Here is a 5,915-nt window from a genome sequence, read left to right as displayed (position 1 = left end):
TAACTCGTGGGATACCCCGGAATATAGGAGTTGGTAGAGTAACCCGTGGGATACCCCGGAATATAGGAGTTGGTAGAGTAACCCGTGGGATACCCCGGAATACAAGAGTTGGTAGAGTAACCCGTGGGATACCCCGGAATACAGGAGTTGGTAGAGTAACCCGCGGGATACCCCGATATACAGGAGTTGGTAGAGTAACCCGTGGGATACCCCGGAATACAGGAGTTGATAGAGCAGGTGATAACCATCAAAATGGAAAAATAGACACAATGCAGTATAATGAGATCTTTTAGAGACAACGTTTCGCCCAACACAGTTGGTTTCATCATAATCAACTTCAACATTCCCCACCTGACCCTCCACGTTACTAAACTTCCTCTATATACTCACCTACTCTGCTCAGGTAAATCTGTTTGTGACTTGATAAAGTTCACTGTGTGAGCGAAACGTTGTCATAAAGGATCGGATTTTACCGCATCTCCCTCTACTTTTGCAGGCAATACCCAGGTTAGTGCATATAACAACGTTATATCCGCGTGAGTATGACATTCCAACTTTAGTGTAAAATAAGTCAGAGACGTTAAACAAGTCAGAGAAGTTAAACAAGTCAGAGAAGTTAAACAAGTCAGAGAAGTTAAACAAGTCAGAGAAGTTAAACAAGTCAGAGAAGTTAAACAAGTCAGAGAAGTTAAACAAGTCAGAAAAGTTAAACAAGTCAAAGAAGTTAAACAAGTCAGAGAAGTTAAACAAGTCAGAGAAGTTAAACAAGTCAGAGAAGTTAAACAAGTCAGAGAAGTTAAACAAGTCAGAGAAGTAAACAAGTCATAGAAAAGGAAAGCAACTGTGTGTGTGGCTCTCCCTCATATGGGTCACACTGGTACTACTGGTATCACATGGGTCACACTGGTACTACTGGTATCACATGGGTCACACTGGTACTACTGGTATCACATGGGTCACACTGGTACTACTGGTATCACATGGGTCACACTGGTACTACTGGTATCACATGGGTCACACTGGTACTACTGGTATCACACGGGTCACACTGGTACTACTGGTATCACATGGGTCACACTGGTACTACTGGTATCACATGAGTCACACTGGTACTACTGGTATTACATGGGTCACACTGGTACTACTGGTATTACATGGGTCACACTGGTACTACTGGTATCACATGGGTCAAACTGGTACTACTGGTATCACATGGGTCATACTAGTACTCCTGGTATCACATTGGTGACACTGGTACTCCTGTTATCACATGGGTCACACTGGTACTACTGGTATCACATGGGTCACATTGATACTCCTGGCATCACATGGGACACACTGATACTCATGGTATCACATGGGTCACACTGGTACTCCTTGTATCACATGGGTCACATTGATGCTCATGGTATCACATGGGGCACACTGGTACTCCTGGTATCACATAGGGCTCACTGATACTCTTGGTATCACATGGGTCACACTGGCACTCCTGGTATCACAAGGGTCACACTAATACTCCTAGTACCACATGGGTCTCACTGATACTCCTGGTATCACATGGGTCACACTGATACTCCTGGTATCACATGGGTCACACTGGTAAACCTGGTATCACATACGTCACACTGATACTCCTGGTATCACATGGACCACACTGATACTCCTTGTATCACATGGGTCACACTGGAACTCCTGGTATAACAAGGGTCATACTGATACTCCTGGTATCACATGGGTCACACTGGTACTCCTGGTTTCACATGGGTCATAGCGATACTCCTGGTATTACATGGGTCACACTGGCACTCCTTGTATCACAAGGGTCATACTGATACTCCTGGTATCACATGGGTCCCACTGGTACTCCTGGTATCACATGGGTCATAGCGATACTCCTGGTATCACATGGGTCACACTGGTACTCCTGGTATCACATGGGTCATAGCGATACTCCTGATATCACATTGGTCACACTGGTACTCCTGGTATCATATGGGTCACACTGGTACTCCTGGTATTACATGAGTCACACTGGCACTCCTGGTATCAGATGGGTCACACTGGTACTCCTGGTATCACATGGGTCACACTGGCACTCCTGGTATCACATGGGTCACACTGGTACTCCTGGTATCACATGGGTCACACTGGCACTCCTGGTATCACATGGGTAACACTGGTACTCCTAGTATCACATGGGTCACACTGGCACTCCTGGTATCACATGGGTCACACTGGTACTCCTGGTATCACATGGGTCACACTGGTACTCCTGGTATCACATGGGTTACACTGGCACTCCTTGTATCACATGGGTCACACTGGTACTCCTGGTATCACATGGGTCACACTGGTACTCCTGGTATCACATGGGTCACACTGGCACTCCTGGTATCACATGGGTCACACTGGCACTCCTGGTATCACATGGGTTACACTGGCACTCCTTGTATCACATGGGTCATACTGGTCCTCCTGGTATCACATGGGTCACACTGGCACTCCTGGTATCACATGGGTCACACTGGCACTCCTGGTATCACATGGGTCACACTGGTACTCCTGGTATCACATGGGTCACATTGGTATTCCTGGTATCACATGGATCACACTGGCACTCCTGGTATCACATGGGTCACACTGGCACTCCTGGTATCACATGGGTCACACTGGTACTCCTGGTATCACATGGATCACACTGGCACTCCTGGTACCACATGGGTCACACTGGTACTCCTGTTATCACATGGGTCACACTGGTACTCCTGGTATCACATGGGTTACACTGGCACTCCTTGTATCACATGGGTCACACTGGTACTCCTGGTATCACATGGGTCACACTGGTCCTCCTGGTATCACATGGGTCACACTGGCACTCCAGGTATAACATGGGTCACACTGGCACTCCTGGTATCACATGGGTCATGCTGGTACTCCTGGAATCATATTGGTGACACTGGTACTCCTGGTATCACATGGGTCACACTGGTACTACTGGTATCACATGGGTCACATTGATACTCCTGGCATCACATGGGACACACTGATACTCATGGTATCACATGGGTCTCACTGGTACTCTTTGTATCACATGGGTCACACTGATGCTCATGGTATCACATGGGGCACACTGGTACTCCTGGTATCACATAGGGCACACTGATACTCTTGGTATCACATGGGTCACACTGGCACTCCTGGTATCACAAGGGTCACACTAATACTCCTAGTACCACATGGGTCCCACTGATACTCCTGGTATCACATGGGTCACACTGATACTCCTGGTATCACATGGGTCACACTGGTACACCTGGTATCACATGCGTCACACTGATACTCCTGGTATCACATGGACCACACTGATACTCCTGGTATCACATGGGGCACACTGGTACTCTTGGTATCACATGGGGCACACTGATACTCCTGGTATCACATGGGTCACACTGGAACTCCTGGTATCACAAGGGTCATACTGATACTCCTGGTATCACATGGGTCACACTGGTACTCCTGGTGTCACATGGGTCATAGCGATACTCCTGGTATCACATGGGTCACACTGGCACTCCTGGTATCAGAAGGGTCATACTGATACTTCTGGTATCACATGGGTCACACTGGTACTCCTGGTATCACATGGGTCATAGCGATACTCCTGGTATCACATAGGTCACACTGGTACTCCTGGTATCACATGGGTCATAGCGATACTCCTGATATCACATTGGTCACACTGGTACTCCTGGTATCATATGGGTCACACTGGCACTCCTGGTATCACATGGGTCACACTGGTACTCCTGGTATTACATGGGTCACACTGGCACTCCTGGTATCACATGGGTCACACTGGTACTCCTGGTATCACATGGGTCACACTGGAACTCCTGGTATCACATGGGTCACACTGGTACTCCTGGTATCACATGGGTCACACTGGCACTCCTGGTATCACATGGGTCACACTGGTACTCCTGGTATCACATGGGTCACACTGGAACTCCTGGTATCACATGGGTCACACTGGTACTCCTGGTATCACATGGGTCACACTGGCACTCCTGGTATCACATGGGTCACACTGGTACTCCTGGTATCACATGGGTCACTCTGGTATTCCTGGTATCACATGGGTCACACTGGCACTCCTGGTATCACATGGGTCACACTGGCACTCCTGGTATCACATGGGTCACACTGGTACTCCTGGTTTCACATGGATCACACTGGCACTCCTGGTATCACATGGGTCACACTGGTACTCCTGGTATCACATGGGTCACACTTGTACTCCTGATATCACATGGGTCACACTGGCACTCCTGGTATCACATGGGTCACACTGGCACTCCTGGTATCACATGGGTCACACTGGTACTCCTGGTAACACATGGGTCACACTGGTACTCCTGGTAGCACATGGGTCACACAAATTATAGGAGCTGGCTCAGGGCACTCATTTGCTCTTGTTAAGCTCTTTTAATATTTCTCTTTTCTGCAAGAGACTTCAGATAAGTTTGGAAGATAGATTATGACACGGGTCTCGTGTGATATTTGTATTCTTTTATGTCGGTTGATAGTTCTACTATGTCAGTAAAGGATAGTCGTGTTTGTGACATTGTTTCTTTGTAAATGTGATAATTCTGTACCAAAGAAAAATGATACCAAAAAATGCTCTTATTTTATGTTAAAAAATTACTAATGAAGATTTAAAAAAGTATGTTTTTTGTGCTCCCGGACAGGCCCCCATTTGTTACAAAACTCGTCTTCTTAACCTTCTCCAATGGTATGGTAGAGTGTTAAGGTAGCATTCTTGTTGAACATATGGCCTGTTTACGCCAGACGAGCGTCTTCGGAAGCCGAGGTGGGACCTGTCCAGACTGATTCCCTTCGAGAAGAACTTCTATCAGTCCACACCAACAGTTCTCAATCGACCAGCTTATGAAGTTGAAAATATAGACATGAAAAGGATGTTACACTAAGAGGAAAAAACATCCCAAACCCCATCCAATACTTCAGTGATTATAATTTCTCAGATTATGTAATGGCTGAAATCAGAAGACAAGGTTATGAACAACCCACTCCTATTCAAGGTCAAGGATGGCCTATTTCACTACAGGGCAGGGACTTCGTTAGCATTGCCCAGACTGGTTCTGGTAAAACATTAGGATACATTCTACCAGCAATTATTCATATAAATCACCAGCCGTATTTAGTGAGAGGCGATGGTCCAATAGCACTTATTCTGGCTCCCACCAGAGAACTTGTACAGCAGATCTTAACAGTTGCACAGGACTATGGGACCTCCTCAAAGATCCGATCCACGTGTGTATTTGGAGGTGCACCTAAGGGACCACAGATTCGTGATCTTGAGAGAGATATGTATTGCTACACCTGGACGTCTTATTGACTTCCTTGAAGCTGGAAAGACGAATCTACGGCGTACAACATACCTGGTGTTAGATGAGGCTGACCGCATGCTGGTTATGGGTTTTGAGGCACAGATCCGAAAAATTGTAGATCAGATTCGGCCTGATAGACAATCTCTTATGATAGGTCAATGAATAACCGAGTGAGGTATGTTCCCTTGGCTATGCAAGCTCGGACTGGAAGTGGGAGTGCTAGTCAGAGTGAGTGTGGAGGACCTAATCTCAGCGAGTACTGTAAAGCTACTCAGAACAAGGGTGGTGAACCTACTGACGGTACCACTGAGTAGTAAGCCGACGTCAAGTTGGTCAAGTGACTGGGGGAGACCTCAGTACATGAACTGCTAACCGGCACTTAACCTAGTGGCTTCCCACTACATGGAAATAAGAATATTAAAGCCTAACAAAACATAATATAATACAATATTAGCATTAATATTAGCCTTAACATATATAATATAAAATAAAGGGGCATAT

At 46.5% G+C, this 5,915-nt stretch overlaps 1 pseudogene; it reads left to right on the top strand.

Moving 5' to 3' along the window:
- The first annotated feature begins 3,764 nt into the window (after positions 1 to 3,764).
- Positions 3,765 to 5,576, top strand: LOC138853409 (probable ATP-dependent RNA helicase DDX5 pseudogene; annotated as a pseudogene).
- The last annotated feature ends 339 nt before the right edge of the window (positions 5,577 to 5,915 follow it).

Source organism: Cherax quadricarinatus, chromosome 29 (assembly GCF_038502225.1).
Source record: "Cherax quadricarinatus isolate ZL_2023a chromosome 29, ASM3850222v1, whole genome shotgun sequence".
Lineage (NCBI taxonomy): Eukaryota > Metazoa > Arthropoda > Malacostraca > Decapoda > Parastacidae > Cherax > Cherax quadricarinatus.
The sequence above is the reverse complement of the archived record's forward strand: the minus strand, read 5'-3'. Positions and strand labels throughout refer to the sequence as shown.